The sequence below is a fragment of the Chlorocebus sabaeus genome, chromosome 12 (assembly GCF_047675955.1).
Source record: "Chlorocebus sabaeus isolate Y175 chromosome 12, mChlSab1.0.hap1, whole genome shotgun sequence".
Taxonomy (NCBI): Eukaryota; Metazoa; Chordata; class Mammalia; order Primates; family Cercopithecidae; genus Chlorocebus; species Chlorocebus sabaeus.
Window position 1 is genome coordinate 5,298,348 of NC_132915.1, and position 26,239 is coordinate 5,324,586.

The 26,239-nt window shown below is 51.5% G+C and overlaps 1 protein-coding gene across 6 annotated transcripts in view; it reads right to left on the reverse strand.

Annotated features, from left to right (window-relative positions):
• The window catches only part of FGD3 (FYVE, RhoGEF and PH domain containing 3), an 85,552-nt gene extending 61,224 nt beyond the window's left edge, over positions 1 to 24,328 (reverse strand). Inside the window, exons 1-3 of one of the 6 annotated variants that reach the window (XM_073021443.1) lie at positions 6,090 to 6,664; positions 4,696 to 4,912; positions 4,039 to 4,301 (exon numbers count right to left, since the gene is read on the reverse strand). The gene's annotated coding sequence lies outside the window, so the exon portion shown is untranslated. The other 5 variants (XM_073021444.1, XM_037998632.2, XM_007969766.3 and 2 more) reach the window with 5 other exon arrangements.
• Between the last annotated feature and the right edge of the window lie 1,911 nt (positions 24,329 to 26,239).

Genomic DNA, 26,239 nt, shown 5'->3' on the forward strand with positions numbered 1-26,239 from the left:
TCACCACCCCCTCTCCTGATTCATCCTTTCTTTAAACACTTGAGCCTCTCTTGTTCTCCAGACATTCCCTGAGGCAACTTGGAAGTGTCTCCCTGGCTGCAGTCCTCAACCTTGTGCTTGAATAAACTCTCTTTAGACTATATTGTGATTCTCTTGATTATTTTAGGTTGACAACGCATACACACATATAATACAAGTACACCCATGCACACCCAGGCACAGGGTCATTGCTGAGCCCTTTCTCACATTTGCAGGGGACATTTCTGTCCTTCATATGAGGAAGCCGAGGCTCAGGCAGGCTGGCCCTGGCACACAGGTGCTGGAAGCCCCTGCGTTTGGGTCACTCTGATCCACCCAGGGCTATGCCTACGTTTCCACAGGGGCATTGAGGGAGCCGAGGTCAGTTCTCTGTACCCCACCACCTCAGCTCTCCTTTTAGGAAGCCCTGAGCCACCTGAGGTGAGCAAGGCTGGAGCTGCTGACCCAGATGAGTCGTGCCCACTGTGGACTCAGCCAGGAAACAGGTCCCAGACACTCGGGGCTGCCACCACCTAGCACGAGGAAATCCACAAACCTGAAGAAATTAAGAATGCCCAGAATCCAGGGCATCCTAGAACTGTTCATGTGTCTCCATCACAGCAGTCAGTGAGCAGGGGGGTGAAGTGCTCTGGCCCTGCCCCTTGTCCCTCCGCAGTGCATCGGCCCCCCAAGATGGGCAGGGCTGGTCCCACAGATGGGCCACCAGTCTGCCTACCACCCAGCTCTACCTGCCACCAGACGTCCCTTCCTGGGGGCCGTGAGGGAGTCCCCTCCCCTCTGAAAGAAACCCACCACGGCACCTGTCCACTGGGCCGTCTGGCACCTAGCAGGCAAGGACTTCCCCTGTCCTGTTGCTGGAGTGGCCCAGTGGCCCCCGGCACACAGAAGGCTCCATAACAACAGCATGTTATGTGGGGGGAGCAACAAACGCGTTAGTGGTGGTTTTTAAACTGCCATATATTCTTTGACGCCCCTTCAATATAAAAGCGGACTCTGACATCCCTCCCCTAAATACAGAGCCCCTAAGAGACTCGCTGTAACTAGAGAGGGCAGCATACGGGAGGCCAAGTCAGGAGGGAAGACAGCTCCAGGCTCTTGCCCTTGGAAGCCAGCGCCTCGCTGTGAGGGAGCCCTGGCCACGCAGAGAGGCAGACGGAGGCATCCCTGCCAACAGCAAGCGGCAGCCAGGCCTGAAGCATTTGGGGGAAGCCTTTGCAATGGGTCCCAGCCCTGTGGGCAAGAGCTGCCTGCTGCACCCAGGTGGCCGAGAATCATGAGGGATGATGACAAGATCTCCCTTGTGCGTTACCCTGCAATAGAGAATCCAGGCAATACTGTAAGTGCCTCCAGGTGATACAATAAACCATGTGTACTGCCCATGTCTGCTGGTCCCCATATGGCTTCTCCCTGGCTTAACTTCGGTGCCTTGAGGTCCCAAACCCACTGAGGCCACCCACAGTGAGCAAGGCCCAGGGCACCCTGGCCATGCCCAGGTGTAATGGCTGATGGCAATCAACTAAAGCCACCAGGCTAGGTGCAGTGGCTCACACCCGCAATCCCAGCACTTTGGGAGGCCGAGGCACTTTGGGAGACCTTCACCTGAGGTCAGGAGTTCGAGACCAGACTGACCAATATGGTGAAACTCCATCTCTACTAAAAATACAAAAATTAGCTGGGCATGATGGCTTGCACCTGTAGTCCCAGCTACTCTGGAGGCTGAGACAGGAGAATTGCTTGTACCCACGAGGCGGAGGTTGCAGTGAGGAGATCGCACCACTGCACTCCAGCCTGGGCCACAGAGCAAGATTCCATGTCAAAATAAATAAACAAATAAATAAAGCCACCTTGTGACCCAGAGGTGCCTGGAAGCACAGAGTAATTACCTTGGGGTCTCAGCCTGGGAAATGCCCTGTCTGCTGTGGGCGTGGATAGAGGGGGGGTCTCCATTATCTCTGCTGAGAACTCAGTGAGGTGCCACATGCTCCTGAATTGGGGTGGGGGTCAGAGGGACCTCGGAGAGGGCGGGAGGCGAGGGCAAGCTGAGCAGGGAGAAGAGGAGGCAGATCAACGAAGCACCTGCCCGTTTGCAGGCATGCCATGAGCAGACACTCACAAATACAGCTCACACCACCACCTTTACAAGTTACCTCTACTGTTTAAGACTGTGTGACTCTTCATGACCCATAGCCCTGGCACAACGCTGTGACTGTGGAGTGGGAGGACAGGCTGGACAGCCTGGGATTGGGGGCTGGTGGGCGGGGGGCGTCTACCTCTCCCAAGGGTGTGGCAGCTTTTCTTAGGGCAGCCACATTTACTCCAACATGTGAGTCCATCGAGTCAAGAATGTTTCTCCCAAAAGGTTTGAAAGCAGGGTCCCAAACAGGTACTTGTACACCCACATACACAGCAGCATTCCCTACAATAGACAAAGGGTGAAAGCCGCTCAAGTGTCCATTCACAGATACCTGGATAAAGAAAAGGTGGCCTCTCCACAGAACAGAATCATGTTCGGCCTTAAACAGAAGGAGGCCGAGCGCAGTGGCTCCCGCCTGTAATCCCTGCACCTTGGGAGGCCAAGGCAGGCAGATCACAAGGTCAAGAGATCGAGACCAGCCTAGTCAACATGGTGAAACCCCGTCTCTACTAAAAATACAAAAATTAGCCGGGCATGGTGGCGGGCGCCTGTAGTCCCAGCTAATCAGGAGGCTGAGGCAGGAGAATAGCTTGAACCTGGGAGGCAGAGGTAGCAGTGAGCCGAGATCACGCCACTGCACTCCAGCCTGGCAACAGAGACTCCGACTCATAAATAAATTAATAAACCAGAAGGAAATTCTGACCCATGCCACAACAGGGGTGAACCCTGAGGACATTATGCTAAGTGAAATAAGCCAGTTGCAAAGGGACAAATCCTGTGTGATTCCACCTACGTGAGGTCCTTGAGGAGTCAAATTCAGAAACAGAAACCAGATTGGCGGCTGCCAGGGCCAGGGGAGGGAATGGAGAGGGTTTAACAGGGACAGAGTTTCAGATTGGGAAGGTGAAGACACTCTGGAGATGGACGGCAGTGATGGTTGCACAGCAACGTGAATGTGCTGAGGGCACTGTACTGATCACCTGAAAACAATGAAGGAGGCCAGGCGCGGTGGCTGACGCCTGTAATCCCAAAACTTTGAGAGGCCGAGGCTGGTGGATCACCTGAGGTCAGGAGTTCGAGACCAGCCTGATCAACATGGTAAAACCCCCGTCTCTACTAAAAACACAAAAAAATCAGCTTGGTGGCAGGCACCTGTAATTTCAGCTACTTGGGAAGCTGAGGCAGAAGAATCACTTGAACCCGGGAGGTGGAGGCTGCACCAAGCCGAGATCACGCCACTGCACTCCAGCCTGGGAGACAGAGTGAGATTCCATCTCAAAAAAAAAAAAAGAAGATGAAAGTGCTATGCTTTAGGTTATGTGTATTTTACTGCCATTTTAAAAAAGAAAACTTTTTTTAAAGGTATGGATTTCAGAAGATTTGCATGAGAAGCTTTTTGCATTCATACCGAAATGACAAGGTGTGAAGGGCAAGGCCCTGCACCAGGCCAGCCTCCTTTTCAACCTCCCTGCCCAGCTGGGGGCATCCAGGGGGAGGTGGGATCGTTAGTGTCCCTTTCTGAGGCTATGGAGCTCAGCCCCTGTTCACGCACTCTTGCCTTCCTTCCTTGGTCCACATGCACAGCCACCGCTGCTCCTCAGAAGACTGGCACCCTGGGCAGAGGCCTCACACAGACCCCCAGGTGGGGTGGGCCCCGGGCAGGACCCACGGGTGCAGCCTCTAGGCCTGAGTCTGCGGTGCCCCCACCTGGGGGGTGGGGCTGGGGGACAGCACACCTTGTGACACAGAGTGGGGCGCCCCATCCTGGAGGGCTGGGATTATTGTTAGGAGTTCAATACTTGCTTTTGGGAAAATGCAGCAACCATTTGCCTGTGGGCTACTTTCCTGAGACCAGGGACACTCACCGGCAGGCGGCAAGCTCAGAAGGAGGGAGTAGGGAAGCTCACATGTTCGTCTTACATGTGGGGACAGAGGCACCACGGGTGCAAGTTCGTGTCACCAGGCATCAGGCAGCTTGTCCCCAGGCCCAGACGTGGCAGCCCCCATTTCACACAGGGCCTGCCCTGCACTGTCCTTGCAGCCAGCCAGATCCAACCGTGGCAGTCTCATGTCCCTGTCTCCCTCCTCAGACAATGGGCCCCTTGTCACCTACCAGGACCCACAATATCTGCAGAAAAGAGAAGGCAGCACACGGGGAGAAATGTAAGGGATGAATGAAGGTCCTCATGTCCTGCTTCCTTCCTGACTGGCTCAGTCCCCACAGCTGATGGTTGTCCCGCCCAGGGCCAGGCAGGCACCACAGTGCCCGGCTGCTCTTCCTCTTGTCCTTGTTCATTGTTTTCAGCACATGCTTGCCGCCGACTCCTTGTTCCACAAGCCCAGTCTCATCCTTGTCTAGGTTTCACACCTGCCCAGCACTGCCCTTACTGAGGGGCCTCAGTTTCCTTATCTGTAAACAGGGCTCCTGATAGACCCATCGGGGCAGGTGGGGAGGATGCATTGGGAGCTCCCAGCACATGCACCAGTGACTCTCGGGTCACTCTTTCAGTCCAAGGACTAACCTGGGAATCCTCAAGGGGCGCAGACCTGTGCAGGCCAGGAAGGTCAGGCCCGTCCTTGTACAGCAGTGCGGCTTCTCAGGAAAAGGTCATTTCAGCTCTCACCTCTGCACAACACAGCTGCAGGCCTCTGTGTGCAGGGCACTCAGCCTGCTGTAGCTCCGAGGGGTCTTGCACATGGCGGAGTGCTGGTTTCTGTGTAGACGCGGACCTCAGCCCCCTGAGGAGTGGAGCCGGGGCCTCCTGTAACAGCCCAGCTGGGGACAAACCACTTCCTCCGTTTCACATGCAGCTGGCTAGCCCCACCCAGCTCTGGGGCCGCGGAGCAAGTGGTGAAGATTTGTACTGGGGCTCAGTCAGACACTTTGCAGGCTGGGGGGCCCAGGGTAAGTCAGCTCCGTGCCTCAGTTTTCTCCCTGCAAGAATGGCTGACCAGCATCTGCCCTGGGCATTGGCAAGCACTGATCTGAATGGCAGCGGCACCTGCTGAGCACGTCCAGTCCCGAACTACAGTGAGCCTGGCACGACTCAGTCCCCACTTTACAGATGAGTGTGGCCATGCTGTGCGACCCGAACATGACCCTGCCCCTCGGGCCCCCTCTGCACAGTGGGCACAATCACGGTGGCGTCGGGTTGTGCCGCCACTGTCGCTGGGACCCTGCCAGCAGTCCACGCACCTCTTGAGGTGGCCCCGCCACTGTCCCACACTGCCAGGCACTGCACGGGGTGTGAGAAGGCTTCAGTGGGCGCGGCACTCCTTCCTCATAGCCCCATGCTACACAGGCCCACATCTGCTAATATCTAAACTGCAGAGTGCAGAGGAAGCTTCTGGAGCCACACTGTGTGGGAAAGCCTAGCCCCAGGACACGTCTGGGACCACCCACCTCTGCTCAGGCAGAGGAAGGCTCACACTGCCCCCAGCCCCCGAGGCCTGGGTGACATGAGAGGGTCTGGCCGTGGTCTCGATGCCCTGGCTGGTGCACTGCCAGCCGATGGAAAAAGGCTCCCTGTATCTGGTCAGCCTTGGACTTGGGCCCCTGCCAGACTTTGATGGGGACACAGGCAGGCACCGTTCATCTTGTGAGAGCCTGAGCCACCCCCAGATGATAGGCAACACTGTCCCAGCACTGTCCCAGGCAGTTGACAAAGGCTTTTCACGCTTGCCATTTGAGGCCCATAATAACTCTGAATTTTTACACATCACGCTCCAGGAACCCAGAGAAAGACGACAGAACAAAAACAAGACACCATTCCGTGCCACCACAGCCACTTCCTGCCTTGAAAACATCCGTCTCCCTCAAATGGCTCCTGCCCTGAATGCTCCCACCACCCCAAAGTTCCACAAAACCAGTCAGATCTCGGGGCTCCGCCAAGACCTCAGGGCCGGCCCCACTCACCTGTCTTCCGAAGGCGAGCGAGTTTCTCCTCCGGGCTGAACTTCGTGCAATAGCGAAACACAACTTCCTTCTTTCTAATTTTCGCAATATGGGTCACAACATGATGGTGTATTTGCATTTCCGCATCATTCTGCTGGGGTGAGAGGAGCTTGGCTTGCTGGTTCTAGAAGGTGCAACTTGCAGGGTGGCGGGGGCAACAGCAAACAAGCATGCAATCCACAGCTCTCCACTGACCAGGCGCTCGGCTCACAGCCGCGGAAGCCGTGCTGGTTTAAAGGTTAACAGGGCTGCGCACAGAGGACCCACAACCACCACCCTCCTGCTTCTGCTGGGTGGACTATTGTGAGTAGATCTGCCGTGTAGATCTTCAGGGAGGAGGGGCCCAGCAGAGAGTGAGGGGGCCGGCCCTAGACCAGACAAGCCCAGAGTGAGACCAGAAACACCATCAGAGGCTTCCTCAGACCCTCTTGGTTGGGAACAATGAAATGGTCACAAGTTAGAAAGTGAAGAGACCTCCAGCAAATAGATATTTCAAGATGTTTCCTGGGAGACCTGACCCGTGAGTGCTGCTCCAACAGGCCCAGCACCTGCCCTGCTAAGCAGCCCCACCAGGAGGACACCCTCATTGTTTTAGGGAGAGAATCAATAAATAATAACACCGGGTCCTGAAGGACTTAGAGTGCAAAGTCTGACTCCATTTTAATAAAGCTTGTTAATCCAGCCTTAAATTCTTTTTTTTTTTTAAAGCAATTTCTCAACTGGGCATGGTGGCTCATGCCTGAAATCCCAGCACTTCGGGAGGCCGAGGAGGGAGGATCACTTGAGGTCAGGGGTTTGAGACCAGTCTGGCCAACTTGGTGAAACCCCATCTCTACTAAAAATACAAAAATCAGCTGGGCGTTGTGGCGCATGCTTGTAATCCCAGCTACTAGGGAGGCTGAGGCAGGAGGACCGCTCGAACCCCAGAGGTGGAGGTTGCAGTGAACTGAGATTGTGCCACTGCACTACAGCCTGGGGGACAGAAAGAGACTCCATCTCAATAAAAATAAAAATAAAATAATAAATAAATAAATAAAAGCAGCCAGGTGCGGTGGCTCAAGCCTGTAATCCCAGCACTTTGGGAGGCCGAGATGGGCGGATCACGAGGTCAGGAGATCGAGACCATCCTGGCGAACAGGGTGAAACCCTGTCTCTACTAAAAAATACAAAAAAACTAGCCGGGCGAGGTGGCGGGCGACTGTAGTCCCAGCTACTCGGGAGGCTGAGGCAGGAGAATGGTGTAAACCCGGGAGGCGGAGCTTGCAGTGAGCTGAGATCCGGTCACTGCACTCCAGCCTGGGCGACAGAGTGAGACTCCGTCTCAAAAAATAAAAAATAAAAATAAAAATAAATAAATAAATAAATAAATAAATAAAAGCAATTTCTCTAGGCCTCAGTTTCCCTGTGCCAGGCACTGCCGCAGGTGCCCTGTGGGTGGTTGCTTATCAGGCCCCTTCATGCCCCTGTGAGGGGCTGTATAGTTATCCCCATCTAACAGGGAAACTGAGGCTCGGGACACAGTAGTGTGCCCCCCCTCCCAAAAGCTAAAGGCCAAGGTGATGTGGAGTTTGTCCCCTAGTTCCCTGTCTGCGTAAGGATGCAGAGCTACACCCAGCTGTGACAAGGATGGAGTGGACAGTGTCACCTGAGCTCAGATGCATGGGTGCTGTGGCCTTAGCCACATAGCTGAACTTCTTCTTTTTTATGTTTTATTTTATTTTATTTTTTTGAGACGGAGCCTCACTCTGTTGGAGTGCAGTGGCACAATCTCAGCTCACTTCAACCTCCACCTTCCGGTTTCAAAGATTCTTCTGCCTCATCCTTCCGAGTAGCTGGGATTATAGGCACCCACCACAATGCCCAACTAATTTTTTGTATTTTTAGTAGAGACTGTTAGCCAGGCTGGTCTCAATTTCTGACCTCAGGTGATCTGTCTGCCTCGGCCTCCTAAAGTGCTGGAATTACAGGCATGAACCACCACGCCCAGGCATTGATGAACTTCTTGAAGCCTCCATTCTTCCTCCACGAAATGGAGAAAATGTGGGATGCACATGGTGGAGTTTTTGTAAGAAATGAGGGCTTTGCCCACGGTAGGTACTCAAGGGATCCCAGCCACCAACATCTGAATCACCGTTGCTGTGCCGTCAATGCCTGGGCCCTGGAGTCTTGGCTCCTGCCCCTTGAGGAGACAGCCCTGGACCATCCAGATGCTGCCAGCCCAGGCCAGGAAGGACAGCAGTGCCTGCCACCACCACCTGGTTCAGCCTTCTCCTTTACAGACGTCCCCTGTACCAGAAGGCCAGCAGTGGGGTCCCATTAGTACCAGGGACACAAACCCACGTCCACCAGGAATACACAACTGTCGTCCTAAGAAGGTCAAGATAAATTCTGGCAACACAGCGGCAGGCTGGCTGTGATGACCTGAAAGGTGAGGGGTTGTGGTAGGTGAAGGACAAAAAGAGGATGGGGAGGGGTTTGTGGCTTGAAAGTAGAACTGAGGCCAAGTGTCCTGTCATCCCTGGTGGGGGTGAGTGGGAGGAAGAGGTGCCTCCACCTGGGAGTGACATCATTCAAAAAGAAACATGTTTGTGGCAGCCAGCCCCACGATGGCCCAGTCATCATCAACTGCTGGTCATCTGCCTCTCCCACTGTGAATAGAGCTGACCTGTGGATACTACTGTACAATAGAACATTACAGAAATGATGAAGGTGACTTCCAAGGCCAGGCCATACATAACACTGCAGCTTTTCCCTTTCCTTCCTGAATTACCCACTCTGGGGGAGCCGGCTGCCATATTGTGAGGATGCTCAAGCAGCCCTGCAGAGAGGCCCATGTGGAGAGGACCTGAGGCCCCCAGTCAGCAGCCAGCAACAACTTGCAGTGAGTGAATAAGTCACCTTGGAGATGATCCTCAGTTTCAGTCAGGCCTTCAGATGACACTGCAGCCCCAGCCACCATCTGCAGCTTCATGAGAGATCCCCAAGCCACAGCCAAGCCACACCTCAATTCCTGACCCATCAAAACTAGAGTTAAGTGTTTACTGTTGCTTTACAGTGATGTAGTATTTTCATCAGGAAAAAGGGCAACGGGTGACCTGAAGTTGGGGGATGGTGGGATCAGCCTGGTGGGGAGAAGTGGCCACCAGGAAGTAGTAACACATATTCCAATTTCTTTAACCAATTATTTCACTCATGTTCCAATGGCTCAAATGAGTCTCCTACCCTGGAGGGCTCCTGCAGGCACCTGCCTCAGGGCCTTTCTATTTGCTACTCCCTCAGCCTGGACCACTGTCCCCTGGGTCACTCAGGCCCCTCAGCTCTCTGCCCTCTCCTTGAAGAGGCTTTCCTGGCCACACTACTCAACCCATGGAGGGCTCCTGGGGGCCACAGTGATAATCCATGGGTGCCATTCAATCTCAAAGCCCCTGAATAACTTTATGGAGTCAGAGGCTCTGCAGAGAAGGCCCTGTGCCTCCAGTGTCCCTCAGCCTGTCCCTCAGAGGTACTGCTCATCCTCCCCCAGGCGGCTCACTTCATGAGGGGTGGGTGCCTCTGATAAGAAAGGGGGTTTCCCCAGGACTCTTGCTTTCTCCCAGGGACCCCCAGCCCTGTCTTCCAGGAAAGCTGGCAATGGCCAGGTAGAGGAGCTGTGAAGTCCAGGACCCAGAGGGACCTGTGTGTGACCACAGAGGCCAGGATGGAGAGAGCCTACGGGCAGAGAACTCTCAACCAGGGGGAGTGCCCGCCCACCAGAAGAGAGTCCCACGGGGAACACCCACTGGGAGAGAGGCCTGGAGGAGCACCCACTCACCAGGAGGGAGGTCCAGGGGGAGCACCCACTCACCAGGAGGGAGGCCTGGAGGAGCACCCACTCACCAGGAAGGAGGCCCAGGGGGAGCACCCACTAGGAGAGAGTCCTGGAGGAGCACTCACTCACCAGGAGGGAGCCCCAGGGGGAGCACTCATTCACCAGGAGGGAGGCCCAGGGGGAGCATCTACTAACCAGGAGAGAGGCCTGGGTGGAGGGTCCACCCACCAGCAGAGAGATCTGGGGAGAGGGTCCACCCACCAGGAGAGAGACCTGGGGGGATAACCCACTAGGAGAGAGGCCAAAGGGGAACACCCACTCACCAGGAGGGAGGCCCAGGGGCTCTACCCTGTTTAGCATCTCCTGGCCTAATTTCTCTCAGCTGGCCTAGGGGCTCTCCCCTGGTGGGTGAGTGCTCTCCCTGGGCCTCTCTCCTGGTGGGTGAGTGCTCCCCATCTGACTGCATGGAACAGAGCCCCCACAACTCTCCCATTGCCAGCACTGGACTATGACTAAGCCTGGGACTGCTACAGCAGCCAGCTGGCCTTGACCGTTACACCCCATTCCTTCCCAGGGTTGCTACCAGTTTATTCGCTGTGGGGGAAAGTGTCCACCTGACGTCTAATAGTGACACTTGGGATGCATTTTTTCAGGGAAGCCATCTTACACATGGTGATTCTGCGGCCTTTAAGTGGAAGGTTTAAGGAGGAAGGCAGCTCATATTTACCAAGCACACAGCAGAAGGCAAACCCTGCTCTGGGCTGGTTTATGGGAGACATGAGGATGTGGGGATAGGAGGAGTCCTCATGGGGGAATGAGGATGTGGGGATGGGGGACTTGGGGACACGAGGGATATGGAGACGTGCAGACATGGCGACATGACGACAGGACATAGAGGACATGAGGATATGGGCATCTAGGGACATGAGAGCATGGGGAGTGGAGGTCATGGAGACATGGGGACGTGAGGACAAGTGGACATGGGAACTTGAAGACATAGGGACATGAGGACATGAGGACACGGGGACATGACATGGGAAAATGGGGATATGGGACATGGAGACACAAAGAATATGGAGATATGGGGCAAGAGGACATGGAGACTTGGGAATATGGAGACACGGGAACACAGGGATTCGGGGATGTGAGGGACATGGGGACATGAAGAATATCGAGATGTGGAGGTTATGGGGACATGAGGAATGAGAAAATGCAGACATGAGGAATGTGGAGCCACATGGACATAGAGAAATGAGGACATGGGGTACAGGGGACGTGGGGACGTGAGCCTTGGACTTGTGGTGGGGACTTGGGGGCATGGGGACACAAGGACATAGGACATGCAGACATAAGGGACACTCGCTTCAGCCGTCGACCTTCCAAAACACCCACACAAATGAGCAAGGACATTTTGTACAGTCTTATTAGGGCTGTTTGTTTGTTTGTTTGTTTTTGGTTTTGGTTTTTTTTGAGACAGAGTTTCCCTCTGTTTCCCAGGCTGAAATGCACTGGACCGATCACGACTCACTGTAGCCTCGACCTCCTGTGCTCAAGGGATCCTCCCATCTCAGCCTCCTGAGTATCTGGGACCACAGGTGTGCCACTATGCCTGGCTAAGTTTTTATCATTTGCAGAGACGGACTCTGGCTATGTTTCCCAGGCTGACCTTGAACTCCCGGGCTCAAGCTATCCACCTACCTCAGCCCTGCAAAGTGCTGGGATTTACAGTCATGAGCCACCAAGCCTTGCCCAATGTCAGAGATGTGCTGAAGGTCCAACAACAGAGAACTAGTTCAACCAATTACCCTATTTCAAGACTTACTATAGTAATTATATTTTGTTAACTAAAATAATATTATTATAGTAATTATTTTCATTAATAAAATAATTATTATAATAAAATAAATTTCGGCCGGGCGCAGTGGCTCCCACCTGTAATCCCAGCACTCTGGGAGGCCAATGTGGGTGGATTGCCTGAGCTCAGCAGTTCGTGACCAGTCTGGGCAACACGGTGAAACCCCGTTTCTACTAAAAATACAAAAAAATTAACCAGACATGGCAGTGGGCGCCTGTAGTCCCAGCTACTCGAGAGGCTGAGGCAGGAGAATTTCTTGAACCCGGGAGGTGTAGGTTGCAGTGAGCCAAGATGGCGCCACTGCACTCCAGCCTGGGCGACAGAGTAAGACTCCGTCTCAAAAATAAATAAGTAATAAAATAAATTTCAAAAGCAAGACAATGTGGTATCAACATAAGGATAAATCAATGGAAATCAATGAACTAATAGATTTTCATTCATTTGTTCAACTGATTTTCAATGACGGTGCCAGCACACATCGATAGGGAAAGATAAGTCCTTTCAACAAACAGTGATGGAACATTTAGATAGTCGTACCAAGAAATGAACCTTGACTGCTTACTTACACTACACACAGAAAATAGCTAGAAATGAACCAAAACCTCCATTGTGAATGCTAAAACTATAAAGCTTCTAAAAACACATAGCTGAAAATATTCATGAATTTGATGTTGGTAATGATTTCTTAGGGTATAAAAGGCACTAAGCCACACACACAAAAGACTTGGTAAACAACTTCTTCAACACGAAAATATGTTTCATCAACACAGAAAACTTCTGCTTATGGAAAGGCACCATTAGGAACATGAAAAGGCCGGCCACATATGGACTCTGAGTGACAATGATATGTCAAGGCAGGTTCATCAGTTACAACAAACGTCTCCTCTGGGGAGGATGCTGATAAAGGGAGTGTCTCTGAATGTGTGGGGTCAGGGAATATATGGGAAATCTCTGTACCTTCCTCTCAATTTTACTGTGAATGTAAAACTGCCATTAAAAAAGTTAAGTCTTTAAGGCCAGGCATGGTGGCTCACGCCTGTAATTCCAACATTTTGGAAGGCCAAGGAGGGCGGGTCACCTGAGGTCAGGAGTTGGAGACCAGCCTGGCCAACATAGAGAAACCCTGTCTGTACCAAAAATACAAAAATTAGCTGGGTGTGGTGGTACGCACCTGTAATCCCAGCTACTTGGGAGGCTGAGGCAGGAGAATCACTCGAACCTGGGAGGTGGAGGTTGCAGTGAGCCGAGATCATGCCACTGCACTCCAGCCTGGGTGACAGAATGAGACCCTATCTCAAAAAAAAAAAAAAAAAAAAAATTAAATATTTAAAAAAAAATTCAAAGGCAGCGGGGTGCTGTGGCTCATGCCTGTAATCCCACCACTTTGGGAGGCTGACGTGGGCAGATCACCTGAGGTCAGGAGTTCAAGACCAGCCTGGCCCACATGGTGAAACTTCATCTCCACAAAAATACAACAATTAGCCGGGCATAGTGGTACACACCTGTAAGCCCAGCTACTCTGGAGGCTGAGGCAGGAGAATCACTTGAACCTGGTAAGTGGAGGCTGCAGTGAGCAGAGATCAGGCTACTGCATCCAGCCTGGGCAACAGAGCGAGACTCTGTCTCAAAAAAAAAAAAAACAAAAGAAAAGAAAAGAAAATTTCAAAGGCAAATCACAGATTTGGAGAAAATATTTGCAATACATATATCTGATAAAAGATTTGTGTTCAGAATACATAAAGATTCCTACAAATCAATAATTAAAAAAAGGACAAACAATTCCATTTTTAAAATGAGAAACAAAAAACAAACATTTGACTTAAGTTACCTAAATAGACAGTAAGTACACGAGCTGGTGGGCAACACTGCAGCCATCAGGGAAACTAGAAACCGCACTGAGGAATGATTCCAGTCCCAGCAGAATGGCTACAGTGAAAAAGACTGACAATGCCATGTGCTGGCAAGGATGTGGCGCAAACGTAACCCTCAGTGCGAAACTCTCATGCTGGTGGGAGCAGAAAACTGCACAACCACTTTGGAAAACTGTTTGGCATTTTCTCACAGTTAAATATACACCTTCCCTATGACCCAGTAATTGCACTTCTAGGTATCTACCCAAGAGAAAAGAAAACATCTGTTCACACAAAGACCTGCACCCAAATGTGCAGAGCAGCTGTATTCATAACTCGAAGCTGGAAACGACCCAAGGGTCCGACAACCGGAGAATGCGTTATAAGCAAAGTATGGTGCAGCCATAATATAGATAGAACAGGATTCAGCAATAAAAAGGAGTAAGCCACTGACATAACAGTGATGTAGAGCTGGGTGTGGTGGCATGTGCCTGTAGTCCCAACTACTCAGAGGCTGTGGCAGGAGATTGCTTGAGCCCTGGAGGTCAAGGTTGCAGTGAGCTGTGATTGCACCACTGCACTCCAGCCTGGGAGACACAGTAAGACTCTGCCTCAAAAAAAAAAAAAAAAAGCTATTATATGGATGGATCTCGAAGCCAGACACAAAAGACTGTTAGATGAAGTTCAAAGACAGGCGGAACTAGTTTCTGAAGTCAGAACAGAGGTGCCCTGTGTTGCTCTGGAGGGCAGTGTCTTAGTTTATCGTGGTTGCTAGAACAAAGTCCCACTGGCTAGGTGGCCGAAAGGTCACAAATTTACTTTCTCATGTTCCTGGAGGCTGGAACTCTGAGATCAAGGTGTTGGCAGGGTTGGTTTCTCCTGAGGCCTCTCTCCCTGGCTTACAAGCAGCCATCGTCTCCCTGTGTCTTCACGTGGTTGTCCCTCTGTGAGTCCTCAGCTCTTCCTATTGGACACCAGTCATGACAGATCAGCACCCACTCTCAGCACCTCATTTTAACTTCATTACCTCTTTAAAGGCCCTGTCTCCAACACAGTTACATTCGGAGGTCCTAGGGATTAGGGCTTCAACATGTATTTTGCAGGGACATAGTCAGGCCCATAATAGTCCCCCAAAGTGAGAACAAGGCAAAGACGCCTCCTCTCACCACTCTTATTCAACATAGTGGAGAAGGTTCTAGACAGCGCAATAAAACAAGAACAGAAAAGAAAATGCATGCTGAGCAGAAAGGAAGAAATAAAATTGTCCACGTTTGCAGATGACATGATTGTCTACAAAGAAAATGCCAAGAAGCAGAAAAAAAAAAAACCTCCCAGAACTAGTAAGTGAATTTAGCAAGGTCAGGGATACAAAATCAAGTCGCAAAAATCACTTGAATTTGTATATACTGGCAATGAACATGCAGACACGGAGATGAAAACTGTGTTGCCATTTACACATGAACTATAGTACATCCATGCCACACAACAGCACTTAGCAATAACAAGGAAACACTACTGACACACACAGCAGCCGAGCTGTGTGATGATTCCCCTGGATGAATTCCCTTAGACAAATCCCAAGGGATTATGCTGGTGGAAAAAGGATAATTTCAAAAGGTTACATGCTATATGATTCCATTTATATAACATTCTCAAAATGACAAAATTGTAGAAACAGAACAGATTGGCTGCTGTCAGGGGCAGGCAGGGAGCAGGTGTGGACATCAAAGGGCTGCAGGAGGTTCCCTGTGCTGGTGCTGCTCTGTGTCTTGACTGTACCAGTGTCAATGTCCGAGCTATATCGTTTTGCAAGCTGTCACCACTGGGAACTCCTCGGTAAAGACCCATAGTGTCTCTGCATTATCTGTTATGTGTCGATACAGTCATTTCAAAATAAAAAGTTTAATTAAACAACCAGCTAGTGGCATCCCTTGGCTCTTTTTTTCTTTTTTTGTCTTTTTGACAGGGAGTTTTGTTCTTGTTGCCCAGGTTGCCTCAGCCTCCTGGGTAGCTGGGATTACAGGCATGCGCCACCATGCCTGGCTAATTTTGGGGGGTTTTTTTGTTTTTTTTTTTTTTTAGTAGAGATGGGGTTTCTCCATGTTGGTCAGGCTGGTCTCGAACTCCCGACCTCAGGTGATTACACCTCACCTCAGCCTCCCAAAGTGCTGGGATTACAAGCGTGAGCCACTGCGCCTGGCCATCCCTTGGCTCTTAAGAGAAGCAGTGAGCCGACAAGTGACTCACAGTAACGCTGGAATCCTCAGCGTCATCTCAGAGTTGGCCCGGCTGGAACCCGGTCCTTGCAGCCTCCCAGCCTCATTCCTGGCCTCAGCAATGGTTGGGAGCACCTCTCCCCACCGTCACGGACCCTGTTCTCTCTGCTTCTTGGCCGCCCCTGGCCACACCAGCTTTAGAGTTTCCCTCTGGGTGCAGCTGGCTCTTGGACACACAGACACCATATCACCATCACTCTCCAGGCAGACCATGAGTTCCATGAATGCAGGCAACGATGCTCCAAGCATCCTCTCATTTCTCCTTTTCCAGAAGACAAAGCTGTGGTTCAGAGAGGTGGAGGAACTGTTAAGGCCACGACACTCAGAGCCTAATGAGATGCAGCTGAGGCGGCTGGTCTCTAGGACACAGCCTGAGGTGCAGGACAAAGGGGAACCAGGGGACCAGGGGCTCAGGGGAGTAAAGAGCTTGGAAGTAAGAGTCCCATTCAATAACCAGGACACTGAGGTTCAGAGAGGCCAAAGTGCTGTCACTCAGTCAGTCAACAACCATTTGCTGAGCGGCTCCTAGGACACAAGAATACTCGGCAGGGTCGGGAGATGGCCCCTGAGGAAGGAGCGGCTCTAGCCTGCAGAGACACTTAGGGCTGCCACTCCTCCTGTGCAAGGTGACCCCGGCCCCTTCCCTTCTGCTCACTTATTAGGGTCACAGCCAGTCACTTGGGCCACACGGGCACAGGACTCAGAGCCCAGCTGCTTCTCCAATCACCTGCCTGCTTTTGGGAACCGAGAACCACAGGTCTTGGATCCTTCCCAGAACGCTTGAGACCCAAGGTTTGGACTAAGTATCCACGTTGAGTTACTCTCATTCTTTTGACAAGACAGGGGAAAGCCACAAAAATAACACACTAGCCAGGGCAGGAAGTGGGTGGGGCCAGAGGAGTCATTCCCATGTGGCTTTGGATGGGGTTGGGGGGTGGTGCACCTTTGTCAGCGTTCAGGCTCCAAGACAAATCCTACTGAACATGTGACCTAACAATAGACAAGACCGAAGGAAACGAAAGCTCCCCAGACAGAGGCTGTGTGAAACCCTGAGGGTGACCGTCTCTGGGTGGTGAGCTTCTGGGAATTTTCATTTGCTTCTTGATGCTTCTCAGTAACATATAAATTTCTACCAGGAACATTTATATTTGCAATTGGGAGGAAAGCCAACCTGTTTAAAAATACAAGAATCAAAATCGCTCATTGCTCATTGGAGATTCCCAGCTGGGAACTATTGCCCAATGAAAGCCAGCTGTCTCCATGCCTGTTTACATATGGAAAATTTAATTTCTACTTAGCTGTCCTAAATCTCTCTAAGGAAAGATGTGGTTGACAAACCAAAAAAAGAAGGGATACTGAGTGTAATTCTGCTTTCTGAAAACACATTTTTTGCAAAACATTTTCTAGGTTACTTTAAACTGAAATTACATTTGATCCAAAGACAGACAGTATTTCCTAAACCTTGGCACTGCCCTTAACTTTACCTGCCTTCCTCCTGAGCAGGCAGCTGGGAGGGTGGACAAGCCCAGATCTGGAACTGTGAGGCCCGCGTGCAGGTGACATTGTGTGAGCCCCTTCACCCCAACACGAGGAAAATATCCCTGGACACCAGGTTCCTGGGGGCTCCCTGGGAAAATGCGTGTAAAATGCTATAGTGTGAGCAGCAAGGAGCTCTCTAGTCATCACTCACCACACCTCACTTCTTAAAAGTTGCTCTAAAAATATGTGATGCTTTAGTCATCTTGGCCAAAGTGGAGAGGCAATCCCAGCTTCAAACTCTTAGACCAAGAGGCATTTTGAGGGTTTTCCACTCAGGAGACGTAATCACAGAGCGGTTCTGGCAGTTGGCTATGATAACATTAGAGCCTGAAGTGGGAGCGATTGTTTCTTATTCTTAACAAAGAGCTCTGATGTGTCTATACTTACACGAAAGTGCTGCGGCTGGTGCATTTTTTTTTTTTACCCTGTCGGAAAAAATTATCAATGTGTAAATAGAGAATGATATACATTAAAAAAATAAGGCAATAAAGGGGTGGCCACGCCCCCACTCAGTCAGGCCCTGAATAAAGGATAATTCCAGCATTGTTATGGGGCAGCTGCACAGCGTCAACCAGAAACACTCACATACCCAGGGAAGTGCGGGGTCCCTTCCTATGCACTCCATGTCCAATCCAGACATCACATTCTGCCAAATGGTATTCTCACAATCACTTGGATCCACCCTTTACTATTCAGTCCTTAGTCTAAGCTCCTGATCAACCAGAGGCTATTCAGAATGCAACAGCACATGTTCATTTAGGTTTCCTTTAAGGGCAGATGCTAAGCTGGGAGACCTGGGGGGAGAAAGTAACCAGAAAGGTTAGAATTGGAGGCACCTAAGGGTGATCACAGCAGCACTATTCTAAAGGAGAAAAAAAGGAAGGAGGGAGGGGAAAAGGGAAGGAAAGAGAAAAGGAAGGAAGGAGAGAAAGAAGGAAAGAGAGAAAGAAGAGAGGGAGAGAGAAAGGAAGAGAAGGAGGAAGAGGGGGAAGGAAGGAGAGATCTGAGCCACACTTGCTCAACCTTCATGTTAAGGAGGGCCTTAGGACTGGAGGGTAGAGGATGGGGTGGGGGGCGCTTCGGCTTTAAAACATTTTGATTTTTGGGCCGGGCGCCGCAGCTCACACTTGTAATCCTAGCACTTTGGGAGGCTGAGGTGGGAGGATCACGAGGTCAGGAGATCGAGACCATCCTGGCTAACAAGATGAAACCCCGTCTCTACTAAAAAATACAAAAAATTAGCTGGGCGTGGTGGTGGGCGCCTGTAGTCCCAGCTACTCAGGAGGCTGAGGCAGGAGAATGGTGGGAACCCAGGAGGCGGAGCTTGCAGTGAGCTGAGATCATGTCACTGCACTCCAGCCCGGGTGACAGAGCGAGACTCCATCTCAAAAAAAAATTTTTTTTGACTTTCAACAATGATATATGCATGTATCCTTTGCATACTTGAAAATAAACAGAGATATGCTGTGGTCACCCCCTGCATCGACTCCCGTGAGCTGGAAACCAGGGATATTAAGAAGCCTGTGGGGAGTCAAGTGTGAAGTCTAATGGACGAATTAGGGCAACGAATTATTCCTTATGCAGCATAGTTTGTTTTGCAGACAAAATTTTTTGGAACTTGTTTAAAAGCAGGATCAGGGAGAGGGTCAAAGAACCAGATGCCCCTTTTGCCACTGAAGATCTTAGCCCCTCAGATTTTGCCTGCCCTGGAACCGGGGGACAGGGGCATCCTCTCTGTGGCTGTAAAGTCAGGGTCTTCTGACTGGGATCCCCCCAAGCCTACTTTGCACCCACTTTGCATGGTCAAAGGCCACAGTTTTATTCATTCAGTTTACCACCTCTGCAGCTACATGAATCCTGCGGGCACCAACATTTCAAGGACCAAGAACATGAGCATGCTTAGACACAACCCCACGTCTCGCCAACTCTACACAACTTTAATTAATTAATCAATTTTTTTTGAGACAGGGTCTCACTCTGTCACCCAGGCTAGAGTGCACTGGCACAATCATGGCTCACTACAGCCTCAACCTCTGGGTTCAAGCAATCCTCCCACCTCAGTCTCCCGAGTAGCTGGTACTACAGGCGTGTGCCACCATACGTGGCTTATTTTTGTATTTTTTTGCAGAGAAGGGTTTCACCATGTTGTCCAGCTGGTCTCGAACTGCGGACTCAAGTCATCCACCCACCTCGGCCTCTCAAAGTGCTGGGATTACAGGCATGAGCCATCCTGTTCGGCTACATAACTTTATTTTAGGAAGTTACAAGTTCCATGTAAGACACATTTCAGTGAAAAATTCTGCCTTACGGGTTGTGTCTAGCTGGCATATTCTGAAAAGCAAAATAATTTATCCAGAGAAGACAAGCTAGGAATACTTAGAATTACTGGATATCAGTAACCAGAAAAATACAAGGCCTTCTTCATGTATCCATTCAACAAGCACATATTAGTATGCTATATACCATTTTCCTTCTTTCTTTTTTTTTTTTAGACAGAGTCTCGCTCTGTCACCCAGGCTGGAGTACAGTGGCTGGATCTCAGCTCACTACAAGCTCCGCCTCCCAGGTTCACGCCATTCTCCTGCCTCAGCCTCCTGAGTAGCTGGGACTACAGGCGCCTGCCACTACGCCCGGCTAATTTTTTTGTATTTTTAGTGGAGACGGGGTTTCACTGTTAGCCAGGATGGTCTCGATCTCCTGACCTTGTGATCCTCCCACCTCGGCCTCCCAAAGTGCTGGGATTACAGGTATAAGCCACCGCGCCCGGCCACCATTTTCCTTCTAAAAGCCCCACATTCCTAAAAGGCCTGTTGGAATTCCCTCATGAACACACTAGACCTAGAGCGGGACCCCCAGAGCAGCCTGGTGTCTCAGTAGCCCCTGCCCACAATCCTCAGCCTGCAGGGCTCCCTCCACCTCTGTAACCTTTCTCCTAGGCACCCTTGCCTCTCCTCATTCTCCTCAGGGCCCAAGCAGGCCAGGGGCAGCCAGATCTCGGGGAGAAGCAAATCTCCAGCGCTGATGGGGCCACATCTGCTGCCCGTCTCCTCGTCAGCATGCAGGGGATGTGGCAAAACAAGGATCCTGGCTCCATTTCCATCTGCCTAGGCAGAAAAGGCAGCTGTCCCCAGGTCACTTAGCGGCTGTCATCCACAGATCCCTCCTGGGTGGACTCATCTGCATCTGGATTTAATTCTTTAGAGCAAATGTCACCAGGCACCCTAGCCACAGACTACCACAGCCTCCACAGTTCATGAGGGCCCTACCAGGGGTCAGAAGGGACTCGGGCTACATTTGCCAGCCTTGAATGAACCCCTCCTGAATCATGTGTGACCCCTTCTTTCCCCACCCTCAGTCAGGGGCCCAGGAGTGTTGGTCCAAGTCCAGGCCTCTGTGAGCAGGGACTGCCAAGCTGCATGGGGCCTGCTCAGTGTCCTCAGACTTTGTCATCCCCATGACAAGTTCTGTCTGGCAAATCCAACCTGCTCTTCCTGCTCTTACTTTTCACCCATTTGCTTCTTCTTTTTTTTTTTTTTTTTTTTTTTTTTTTTTTTTTTTGAGATAGAATCTCGCTCTGTCGCTCAGGCTGGAGTGCAGTGGCACGATCTCGGCTCACTGCAACCTCTGTCTCCTGGGTTCACGCCACTCTCCTGCCTCAGCTGGGACTACAAGCACCCGCCACCATGCCCAGCTAATTTTTCGTATTTTTAGTATAGGCGGGGTTTCACCGTGTTAGCCAGGATGGTCTCGATCTCCTGACCTCGTGATCCACCTGCCTCGGCCTCCCAAAGTGCTGGGATTACAGGCGTGAGCCAACATGCCCAGCCCCATCTGCTTCTTTTTATCCTTTGCACTCTATGCTGAACCAGATCCTTTCTGGAATAACAGGTAAACAGATGAAGGGCTTTCTGGAATAACAGGTAAACAGATGAAGGGAGGAGAAAAGGGAAAAAAAGAGGAAGGAAAGAAGAGAGGGGGGAAGGAAGGGAGGAAAAGAAGGGAGTAGGAGGAAAAGGAGAAAACAGAAGAGAAAGGGAGTTGATGAATTCGTTGCTTGGTTAGTTGGTTAGTTGGTTGGTTAGTTGAGCCCCTGCCGGTGGGCACAGAGCTCCTTGGCCAACAGGACAGGGAAGTTCCTCAGAGGGCTGTGGTGCGAGGAGGGAGCCCCACCCCTCACAGGCACACTCTGACAAGGGTGCTGTGGAGGAAGCCTGAGTCTCCCCTGTCCTTACTGGCACATTTCTGCACACACGAGCACCTCGCCCCTTCTTGGCCCACACAGATACACTCAGGGCCAAGAGCTGCTGCCTGGTGGCCCTGGGCAACCTGAGACTGCAGAGCCATGGCTACCACCCAAACCCATCCTGTCCCTGAGGGTGGGACCCTCAAGGAGAGATACTGGATGTCCCTCCTTGGGATGTCCTGGACAATGAGTTCAAGGCTGAACTGACGCTGCAGGGCTGAGTCAGCACTGGTGCTCATGAGCTTGGACACGCAGGGATAATGGGGAAATGGGCCCACATCTCCCCCATAGCCAGAGTGGACGGATGCCCCACTGCAGACTGGCAGGTGCTTGTCACTATCGCGGATGAGAGGCTTCCATACAGGTCACACACAGTGAAAATGCAGTCTTCGGCTCTTTCACCCAAGAGCAAGCCACCAGGGGGTGACACATGACCCCACTTACAAATGGAGAAACTGAGGCACTGGTCCACAGGATGGGGCCAGATTTCCTTCCACATTGCTTCCCTTTCCAGGCACCAGTCCCTCAGCACATGTGCTCCATGGTGACAGGAGGATGTGTCCTGCTCTGACCTCCCCCAGATCATGTGTGACCCCCTCTCTGGGGTGTCCAGAGAAAAGCCAGTACCATGATGGGCTTGGAGAAGCCTACAATCCCCCAGGAGCCCAACTAAAGGCCCCAGGGATGAGCTGTCATAACCCTCATTTTGCAGATAAGGAAACTGAGGCCTCCAGCCCCAGCCCAACCTCTGCCCAGTGAGTCCTGAGGTCTGAGGATGAGGAGGGGCACTTGGGACACAGCCCAAACCCAGAACAGATGGTGTGAGCCGCTGACTCTCAGTGAATGAGCTGGGACCCTGGGCACAACACAGAGAAGGCGTTGTGTCCAAAGCCAGCTGGCCTTCAGCTGACCACCCGCTGCCCCAACACAAGGGCCTGGGAAGAAGAGCCATGGGCAGCAGCCAGAAAGCAGCCAGGTTCCCCTGCTGCTGAGAAATGTGTAACTTTTCTGCACAATATGAAAGAGAGGGTCCACCTCACTGGGGCTGGGGTTTGCTGTCATCCTAATAGTTCACAACATTAAATCCTGTGCACACACATACATAGATGTAACACACACACACTCATTGTTTACACTTCAAACTGATTTTAGGCAATGATACCTGTATTTCCCAGCCATCCCAGAAAATGACAACATTCTAACTGTCCCAATTCACAGACACAGAGCACAGGAAACGTGCAGTCAAAGAGCCGGGACAACCTGGATCCGCAAGGACCAGAGACACGAACCACGAAAAGGGGCACAGCCGGCCTTGCGGCCTCTTTCCACCCATGTCTAGCCCAAGAACCGGAGGTCTTAATAAACCTCAAACTTTTGCCTAGCAGCGCCAAAGCACCCGCTTTCACCCTGGTTTTATGTTCTCCCTTACAAGAGGTGACACTTAGGGGAAATGCCGAGTGGTAAGAGTAAGGTAACAAAAAGAAAAGACAATCCCAGCATCTGACATGGGGTCTCCGTTGCCATGGCAATCGCCCAGGCAATAACATGTGTTCTTTTTTTCAAGCAGACTATTTTCTTTTCCCATCCATTTGAAAAGAAATGGGAAGAATGGGCAAGGGTGGAGAAATCCAGAAATAGAACAGGTCTCATCACAGTCCAGCCTAGCACTTCTCATTCAGTAGGTATCCTGGAGAATCCTGTTCCAGAGCCAAGGGCCCCAGGACCCACCGCGAGGACTGCCAAGGTGGTCTTCTTCAGCTCAGTCTCCCCTGGGCTGTGCTCAGGTGGGGGCAGAAAGCTGATTAAAACCCCTCTTCAAACTGGACACCAGGCAGTCACCTCCTCCTTCTTCAGAAGGCTCCCGCCAGCCCGCCCCCTGGAGAAGCCCTGCTCAGCCCCGGACGCCCAGAAAAATGACCCCACACAGGATCTCAAAGCCACCTGAAACCAACGAAAATCTCCACCTTTTCCAATGAACCTACTCACCGCCTTCCTCTAGGGACGGAAACCATTTACAAAGCAAACAGGGAAGTCGGAGGCTCCCCCAGCTCTGCACAGGCGAGCTCGGTGCTTGCCGGAGCCGCTTCCAGAGGAGCCCCGGAGCGGTCGCTCACAGTGGGCGGCAGGAGGCTGGGGTCTCCCTGGGGACCCGGAGGGCCGCGCTGCGCTTCCCGCCCCAATCAGCCCAGCACTAAGTCTCTGGGGTTCCGAGGAGCGGTCCCGCCTCCCCGGCCCGCCCCGAAGGTCCGCGGCACCCACAGCAGCCGCCGCGTCTCCTCCTCCCCTCGCAGCTGCAGGGACGCGCTGAGCCCTGACAAAGCCGCCCGCGGAGAGTCCGCGGGAGGGCTGGGGGCGCCGGCCCGGGTGCGCAGGCCGCTCTCCATGGCAACGAGCGCTGGGGGCTGCGGGCCCAGCGGGTCCCTCAGGCCAAGGGGAAATGCTGTTTATTTTTCCTGACCCCTCTACCGGGAGCCATTACCTCTGTCAGACTTTTCTAGAGTGTCCCGGGGCAGCAGGAACTTTCTTTGCTCCTTCACCACAAGGAAACGCCTTTTTAGGTGTGAGCACTTTCCTCCAGGCTTAGGGAGGGTAGAGTGGGAAATAGGCTCTTGCTTAGAGAAGTCTTGGTGCAGAGGCTGTGCGTGCCTGTGCGTGTGTGTGACGTGTGTGTGCGCTGTGCATGCTCGTGTGTGCGGTGTGTGTGCAGCGTGTGACATGTACATGTGGTATGTGTATGTGCGGTAGGCTTTGTATGGTGTATCTGATGTATGGTGTGTGTGATGCGCTTTGTAGTGTATGTGTGTTGTGTTGTGTGTGTGTGTTGTGTGTGGGATGTGATGTGTGTATGGTATGTTTTGTGGTTTTTGTGTGGTGTGGTATGGATGCGTTGTGTTGTGTATGTGGTATGTTGTGTGTTGTGTATGATGTGTGTGTGATACGGGGGTTTGTGTGCAATGTGTAGTGTGTGGTATGCATGGTGCATGTATGGTTTATGTGGTGTGTGTTGTGTTGTAGTATGTGTTGGGAATAGGCCCCAAAATCTAGCCATAAACTGGCCCCCAGCCCACAGTGCTGCAGAAATTTCTGCAGCACTGTGACATGTTCATGATGGCCATGACGTCCATGCTGAAGGTTGTGGGTTTGCTGGAATGAGGGCAAGGAACACCTGGCCCCCCCAGGGCAGAAGACCGCTTAAAGGCATTCTTAAACTACAAACAATAGCAGGAGCGATCTGTGCCTTAAGGACATGCTCCTGCTGCAGATAACTATCCATCCCTTTATTTCCCATAAGGAATACTTTTAATTAATCTATAATCTATAGAAACAATGCTTATCACGGGCTTGCTGTCAATAAATATGTGGGTAAATCTCTGTTCGAGGCTTTCAACTCTGACAGCTGTGAGACTCCTGATTTCCCGCTCCACACTCTATATTTCTGTGTGTGTGTCTTTAATTCCTCTAGCGCTGCTGAGTTAGGGTCTCCCCAGCTGAGCTGGTCTCAGCAGTATGTGTATGATGTTCAAATCGCTTGAACCCAGGAGGCGGAGGTTGCAATGAGCCGAGGTTGCACCACTGCACTCCATCCAACCTGGATGACAGAGAGACTCTGCAAGAAAGAAAAGAAAGAGAGAAAGAGAGAGAGAGAGAGAGAGAGAAGGAAAGAAAGAAAGAAAAAGAAAGAAAGAAAGAAAGAAAGAAAGAAAGAAAGAAAGAAAGAAAGAAAGAAAGAAAGAAAGAAAGCAAGCAAGCAAAAGCAATGAAGAGAAAATATTTTGAAGGAAAAGGATGTCCCTAAGTGCCAAAACCGAGGTCTAAGCCTCGGCCCACGCCTCAAGCGAGGGGCCTCTTACCCTCAACTGTAAAGTGGACATCTTCTACATCTTCTAGCTGAGCCTCCTTTGGCATTGCCAGAGAATTCCGTGGGACACAAATACACCCATGGCCCAACTCCCCCTTATTGCTCTATTCATGCCAGCTGGTACCATTCTACTACTCCAGTATTTACATGTGCTTTTTATTTTTTAATCAGACTCTACCATGCCTGTTGTTTTAGGTGTGTTTTTCTCACCCTGCAACATATTGCAACCTTTTTGCTTTTAATAAATGTTCTCCTATGGCCATGGGATTCTTCCCACCCAGTCCTTCCTGGGTCCCAGCCAGTTCTTTGCTGGTGCTTCTCTACTCTCTGCCCTTGCGGTCCCTGATAGGAGGTCGACATGGGTAGAAACTAGCAATCGAGCACTTTTTCCCTTCTCCGACGGGCACCTCTCTCACCGAGCCCTGACCCACAGACCCCACTCTGCCCGGATGCTCTCAAGGCACCATGAACAATGGCTCATTTTTACACTGCCATACGCCCATCTTACAGAGGGACAGAGAAATTCCTGCAAACCCAGGACACCACACACCACCCAGAGCATGTGGACCCAAGACCCTCCAGACCCCTTGTTCTTTTTTTCTTTTTTTATTCTTGGGATGGTGTCTCACTCTGTTGCCCAGGCTGCAGTGCAGTGGCACCATCTCGGCTCACTGCCATCTC